The sequence below is a fragment of the Schistocerca gregaria genome, unplaced genomic scaffold (genome assembly GCF_023897955.1).
Source record: "Schistocerca gregaria isolate iqSchGreg1 unplaced genomic scaffold, iqSchGreg1.2 ptg000914l, whole genome shotgun sequence".
Classification (NCBI taxonomy): Eukaryota; Metazoa; Arthropoda; class Insecta; order Orthoptera; family Acrididae; genus Schistocerca; species Schistocerca gregaria.
Genome location: NW_026062272.1, coordinates 212,501 through 220,000, shown reverse-complemented (window position 1 = coordinate 220,000; position 7,500 = coordinate 212,501). Strand labels below are relative to the sequence as shown.

General features: G+C 54.6%; 3 non-coding genes across 3 annotated transcripts in view; all 3 read right to left on the bottom strand.

The window, feature by feature from the left end:
• LOC126325290 (large subunit ribosomal RNA) overlaps positions 1-891 on the bottom strand; it is a 4,222-nt gene extending 3,331 nt beyond the window's left edge. The window contains exon 1 of the ribosomal RNA XR_007559984.1: positions 1-891. This exon is cut by the window's left edge and continues 3,331 nt beyond it. This is a non-coding gene — a ribosomal RNA (large subunit ribosomal RNA).
• Positions 892-1,079: 188 nt separating this feature from the next.
• LOC126325268 (5.8S ribosomal RNA) lies at positions 1,080-1,234 on the bottom strand. The gene has a single exon (XR_007559962.1). It is a non-coding gene; the product is annotated as a 5.8S ribosomal RNA (ribosomal RNA).
• Positions 1,235-1,602: 368 nt separating this feature from the next.
• On the bottom strand, positions 1,603-3,495 carry LOC126325282 (small subunit ribosomal RNA). The gene has a single exon (XR_007559976.1). It is a non-coding gene; the product is annotated as a small subunit ribosomal RNA (ribosomal RNA).
• Positions 3,496-7,500: the final 4,005 nt, after the last annotated feature.

Sequence of the window (7,500 nt, the reverse complement as noted above, 5' to 3'; positions counted from 1 at the left end):
CTGACGGGAGCGATTATTCCGCCCGAGAGCATCCCGAGCCAACAGCGGCGCGGGTCCGGGGCCGGGCCAGGTAGGTCCGTCATCCGGGAAGAACCGCGCGCGCTTGCCGGGAGCCCGAGCGCCCAAAGGGGCGAATCGACTCCTCCAGATATACCGCCGAGCAGCCAGCCAGGACACCGGGGCTCTGCCCAACAGACGCGAACCGAGGCCCGCGGAAGGACAGGCTGCGCACCCGGGCCGTAGGCCGGCACCCAGCGGGTCGCGACGTCCTACTAGGGGAGAAGTGCGGCCCACCGCACACCGGAACGGCCCCACCCCGCGGCGAGTGGAAAGGCAACCGGACACGACCCCGCCGCGGATTGCTCCGCGCGGGCGGCCGGCCCCATCTGCCGAGGGCGGGGGCCAGTGGCCGGATGGGCGTGAATCTCACCCGTTCGACCTTTCGGACTTCTCACGTTTACCCCAGAACGGTTTCACGTACTTTTGAACTCTCTCTTCAAAGTTCTTTTCAACTTTCCCTCACGGTACTTGTTCGCTATCGGTCTCGTGGTCATATTTAGTCTCAGATGGAGTTTACCACCCACTTGGAGCTGCACTCTCAAGCAACCCGACTCGAAGGAGAGGTCCCGCCGACGCTCGCACCGGCCGCTACGGGCCTGGCACCCTCTACGGGCCGTGGCCTCATTCAAGTTGGACTTGGGCTCGGCGCGAGGCGTCGGGGTAGTGGACCCTCCCAAACACCACATGCCACGACAGGCGGCAGCCTGCGGGGTTCGGTGCTGGACTCTTCCCTGTTCGCTCGCCGCTACTGGGGGAATCCTTGTTAGTTTCTTTTCCTCCGCTTAGTAATATGCTTAAATTCAGCGGGTAGTCTCGCCTGCTCTGAGGTCGTTGTACGAGGTGTCGCACGCCACACCGCCAGCCGGCTGTGCACGCTACCGAGAAAGTACCGGTATGCGAACCGCCAGGCGACGGGCGCGCATCGCACGTTTAAGGAGACGCGGCCGGCCACACAGGCGACCACGACACTCCCACGTCTCCGAAGCGGGACAAACGCCGCGCGCTTCAGTATACGTAGCCGACCCTCAGCCAGACGTGGCCCGGGAACGGAATCCATGGACCGCAATGTGCGTTCGAAACGTCGATGTTCATGTGTCCTGCAGTTCACATGTCGACGCGCAATTTGCTGCGTTCTTCATCGACCCACGAGCCGAGTGATCCACCGTCCTGGGTGATCTTTTCCTTTTCAGTCTCCCACTGTCTCTTTCAAGACAGTAGCATTTGCGGGACTGAGGCGTCTGACGGCCCCTGTTCCACTATTTTTTTTTGTGTCCAACGGCCTCACAGCCGATGGGCGTCGTACGGCTCCACACCGGAGCGGACAGGCACTCGGGCGAACGTCATTCAAAACCGGCGCCAGGCGCCAGGTACCGCAGGCCAGCCGCTCCAGAGCTTCAGCGCTCGTACCACACAACAACAACACTTCCGCTAGTTTTGAGAGGCACGCGTGGTTCCGCACGCGGCGCACGGCCACTGCCGTACAGGTAGCGTGTTGCGCGACACGACACGACACGCACATCGAAAGACATGCAGTCTAGTCGGTAATGATCCTTCCGCAGGTTCACCTACGGAAACCTTGTTACGACTTTTACTTCCTCTAAATGATCAAGTTTGGTCATCTTTCCGGTAGCATCGGCAACGACAGAGTCGATGCCGCGTACCAGTCCGAAGACCTCACTAAATCATTCAATCGGTAGTAGCGACGGGCGGTGTGTACAAAGGGCAGGGACGTAATCAACGCGAGCTTATGACTCGCGCTTACTGGGAATTCCTCGTTCATGGGGAACAATTGCAAGCCCCAATCCCTAGCACGAAGGAGGTTCAGCGGGTTACCCCGACCTTTCGGCCTAGGAAGACACGCTGATTCCTTCAGTGTAGCGCGCGTGCGGCCCAGAACATCTAAGGGCATCACAGACCTGTTATTGCTCAATCTCGTGCGGCTAGAAGCCGCCTGTCCCTCTAAGAAGAAAAGTAATCGCTGACAGCACGAAGGATGTCACGCGACTAGTTAGCAGGCTAGAGTCTCGTTCGTTATCGGAATTAACCAGACAAATCGCTCCACCAACTAAGAACGGCCATGCACCACCACCCACCGAATCAAGAAAGAGCTATCAATCTGTCAATCCTTCCGGTGTCCGGGCCTGGTGAGGTTTCCCGTGTTGAGTCAAATTAAGCCGCAGGCTCCACTCCTGGTGGTGCCCTTCCGTCAATTCCTTTAAGTTTCAGCTTTGCAACCATACTTCCCCCGGAACCCAAAAGCTTTGGTTTCCCGGAGGCTGCCCGCCGAGTCATCGGAGGAACTGCGGCGGATCGCTGGCTGGCATCGTTTATGGTTAGAACTAGGGCGGTATCTGATCGCCTTCGAACCTCTAACTTTCGTTCTTGATTAATGAAAACATACTTGGCAAATGCTTTCGCTTCTGTTCGTCTTGCGACGATCCAAGAATTTCACCTCTAACGTCGCAATACGAATGCCCCCGCCTGTCCCTATTAATCATTACCTCGGGTTCCGAAAACCAACAAAATAGAACCGAGGTCCTATTCCATTATTCCATGCACACAGTATTCAGGCGGGCTTGCCTGCTTTAAGCACTCTAATTTGTTCAAAGTAAACGTGCCGGCCCACCGAGACACTCAACAAAGAGCACCCTGGTAGGATTTAAACGGGGTCCGCCTCGGGACGCGAAAGCACCCCTTCGGCTCGCCCCACCGGCAGGACGTCCCACGATACATGCCAGTTAAACACCGACGGGCGGTGAACCAACAGCGTGGGACACAAATCCAACTACGAGCTTTTTAACCGCAACAACTTTAATATACGCTATTGGAGCTGGAATTACCGCGGCTGCTGGCACCAGACTTGCCCTCCAATAGATACTCGTTAAAGGATTTAAAGTGTACTCATTCCGATTACGGGGCCTCGGATGAGTCCCGTATCGTTATTTTTCGTCACTACCTCCCCGTGCCGGGAGTGGGTAATTTGCGCGCCTGCTGCCTTCCTTGGATGTGGTAGCCGTTTCTCAGGCTCCCTCTCCGGAATCGAACCCTGATTCCCCGTTACCCGTTACAACCATGGTAGGCGCAGAACCTACCATCGACAGTTGATAAGGCAGACATTTGAAAGATGCGTCGCCGGTACGAGGACCGTGCGATCAGCCCAAAGTTATTCAGAGTCACCAAGGCAAACGGACCAGACAAGCCAATCCGATTGGTTTTGATCTAATAAAAGCGTCCCTTCCATCTCTGGTCGGGACTCTGTTTGCATGTATTAGCTCTAGAATTACCACAGTTATCCAAGTAACGTGGGTACGATCTAAGGAACCATAACTGATTTAATGAGCCATTCGCGGTTTCACCTTAATGCGGCTTGTACTGAGACATGCATGGCTTAATCTTTGAGACAAGCATATGACTACTGGCAGGATCAACCAGGGAGCTGCGTCAACTAGAGCTGAGCAACCGGCCGCCCGGGAGTGTGTCCCGGGGGCCCGCGCGAACACGCAAGCGTCCGCTCAATTATTCTGCAAACAGGAGGAGGCCGAGCTCCCCTGCACGATACACCTCGAAACCCTCTCAGGTCCCGGCGGCGCGCAGCGCCGTCCTAGGTACTTGGTCGGTTTCGAGAGAGGCGCAATCGCCCGGAGTTAGGCGAGTAGACGGTTTTAGTGCGAACACCCTTGCTCCCAACTGAGCTTGCCGCTGCCGACAGAGGCCCGGGAGCGTGCTGTCGTGGCATTGCCGGCGGGAGACAACACGCGCCACCTATGGTGACCGGCAGCTCCAACGCCAGCGCCACACAAGGGCAAAGCCCCACTTGGGTGCAGAAGCGAACTCTCCCAGCACAGCGCACGCGCCAACACGTCCGCACAACTGCGATACAAACCACCTGCGAGAACCGCTGGGGCGACCGAGCAGCAGACGGCGTCGCGGCGCCGAGTGCCAGGCGGCGGCGCATCCTCAACGCACACAGTCCTCAATCAGACCAGCACACTGCAGATGTCCACCGCGCTTCGCACCGGGCTCGGCTGAACCAACTTTGGCCGCCAGGCGCCGCGTGCAGGGTGCGCCGCAGCGTAGCTGCGCCGCCTGCCGAGCCCGTCGGCTGGCGCTCCTGCCACTCGGCGCCCCCCACCAGCCGCCTGTTGCGCGTGCGCCCACGCAGCGCGCGGCCAACACGCCGGGCGGCCCCCCTTCACCGGCCGGGAACAGTCCCACCAAGCCACCGCCGCGTATCGCTTCATACCCACATGGGCCTAGTCACGTGTGTGGATGTGGCGGGTACCGCTGAAACAACCGGTTAATAGCTGTACCGATCGTCGCCATCACAGATTCACCTCCAGCGTGAACAACCGCTCAACAACGGATTTCCAGTTCATTTGCGTATCTTGGGCAGTAAACGTAGATGTCCACCTACATTTGCGAATTCAACAATTCTTGCATGCCAGGATGTCATGTGTCACGACACGCTACATCAGACCACATACACACTGCGACATGTGCAGAAGAGAACACGTGGAAGGTGGCCCGCGCACGTATGCGATGTCCCTTCCGCGATCCACTGTCAACCGGCATCTGCGGCATGTCCCAGATATGGAACGCGGTCCACCAGGGTAGCACTTTGTGTGAGGCAATACGACAAAGTCGGAATACACGCGTCACTACATCACACGGCTCACGCTGACCTGACCTGACTCACCGCACCACCACCCCCAGCGACCCAGGGTGACATACAATGCGTTCGTACGTTCCTCCCACACGCCTCTACGGCGTACCACAGTGCAACCTAGCTGTTATTGGGAGACGAGACAAGTAGCATCGAGCACAACATATGGAAATTGAGATTCGACACCGTTGGGCACAGCCAGCGTACGGTCACACGTATCACACTACTTCACTCTGTACGTAACTACCGATGATCGGTACAGCGTGTGGGTTACGCGTACGACATCAGCGGACAATGGACACAGACCATACCACGACGTACACTGAGGGCGTCGACATCTGAACGCAACTGAACAGCTGCGAGGCTCATTTAACACTCAAACGCCAGACCGACCAGCTTGAGAGGACGGAGACACAAAGAGAGGGGCAGAGGGGGGGGGGGGGGGCGATATAGTCCTATTGCAGTACAATTGACAGTGGATAGCGGGAATATGTGGAAAGTAAGCAACACTCGCAAGACATCTACATGAGGATAACAACGACACCAGAGATTCCGAGCAGTGAACTATGTTAGGCAAAGGGACAACGTGGGTTAGGTTAAGGGACAACGTGGGTTAGGTTAAGGGACAACGTGGGTTAGGTTAAGGGACAACGTGGGTTAGGTTAAGGGACAACGTGGGTTAGGTTAAGGGACAACGTGGGTTAGGTTAAGGGACAACGTGGGTTAGGTTAAGGGACAACGTGGGTTAGGTTAAGGGACAACGTGGGTTAGGTTAAGGGACAACGTGGGTTAGGTTAAGGGACAACGTGGGTTAGGTTAAGGGACAACGTGGGTTAGGTTAAGGGACAACGTGGGTTAGGTTAAGGGACAACGTGGGTTAGGTTAAGGGACAACGTGGGTTAGGTTAAGGGACAACGTGGGTTAGGTTAAGGGACAACGTGGGTTAGGTTAAGGGACAAATTGAGTTAGGTTAAGGGACAAATTGAGTTAGGTTAAGGGACAAATTGAGTTAGGTTAAGGGACAAATTGAGTTAGGTTAAGGGACAAATTGAGTTAGGTTAAGGGACAAATTGAGTTAGGTTAAGGGACAAATTGAGTTAGGTTAAGGGACAAATTGAGTTAGGTTAAGGGACAAATTGAGTTAGGTTAAGGGACAACGTGGGTTAGGTTAAGGGACAAATTGAGTTAGGTTAAGGGACAAATTGAGTTAGGTTAAGGGACAAATTGAGTTAGGTTAAGGGACAAATTGAGTTAGGTTAAGGGACAAATTGAGTTAGGTTAAGGGACAAATTGAGTTAGGTTAAGGGACAAATTGAGTTAGGTTAAGGGACAAATTGAGTTAGGTTAAGGGACAAATTGAGTTAGGTTAAGGGACAAATTGAGTTAGGTTAAGGGACAAATTGAGTTAGGTTAAGGGACAAATTGAGTTAGGTTAAGGGACAAATTGAGTTAGGTTAAGGGACAAATTGAGTTAGGTTAAGGGATAATCTGGTACAACCACAGTTAGGTTAAGCGATAATCTGGTACAGCCACAGTTAGGTTAAGCGATAATCTGGTACAGCCACAGTTAGGTTAAGCGATAATCTGGTACAGCCACAGTTAGGTTAAGCGATAATCTGGTACAGCCACAGTTAGGTTAAGCGATAATCTGGTACAGCCACAGTTAGGTTAAGCGATAATCTGGTACAGCCACAGTTAGGTTAAGCGATAATCTGGTACAGCCACAGTTAGGTTAAGCGATAATCTGGTAAAACCACAGTTAGGTTAAGCGATAATCTGGTAAAACCACAGTTAGGTTAAGCGATAAAGTTGGTTAAATTTGGTATTGTGTGGGAAGGGGGCAGAGAGGGGGGGGGGTGGATAGTGGTGGCAGTACGCGGATGCCTGAGTCACCGTCAGATACGTCACGTCGGTTCGATGCTTGTAGCAAGAGGCTGGCGGGTCTGTGTCTCTCACTTCTGCAATTTTTCATGTGGTATAACACGAGGGCGGGTGGTGATATTTGGTGCCCCTCTGTGTAGGATGTGTGTTGGTGGTGTTGGTTTATCTGAGCAATGGTAGTTGTCGGAGGAGTGTGGTATTGTGCTTTTATAGGTGGACCTACTGGTCTGGTTATCATAGTGTCGACGGTGCAATGTGGCAGAGAGGGTGCACTCGACATTGTCGCATTCCAGATGTTTACGTATTGTGTGTCTCCGTTGCAGGCCGAGAGTAGTGCATGTTCGAGTGTCTGGCTGACGTGCGATTCACGTTGTGTGCCCAGTCTTACAGCACGTATAGGGACATTCGCATAAATCATCTATATGTGGCCTTGCATCATTTACTAAGCAGTGCCGTGAGACGACCGAACTATTAGGAAAGTACTGATGTACCGCATAATGTTTACCTTCCACCACACGGCGAGTATCGACTGTGCCCAGCGTTGCCACCGCAGGCAGCGGTCACCGTCACCATTGTGCGGCGGAACGGAACATCTATATCCTCAGAGGAGCACTCTTTGCCGCCGGGCGTCAGGTCTCGCGGCCTGCCGGCCAGCGCCCATGACGAACTTACTGCATGTATAGGGACAGCGGGAATTTGGCATACTTGATATAACTCTTCATGAGACGCAAGATATAGGGGTGGATTGCAACTTACGACTGCGAGAAAAGTCCGCCGTTCATCCGCCGGAGTTGCGATTTCGGCGGGGCACGTACGGTCGCGGGTGGAGCACTTGGTGCGGCGTACGCACCCGGGTTGCGGCTCCTGCGCTGGAGGGGGGTGCAGGTTTTGTGTGG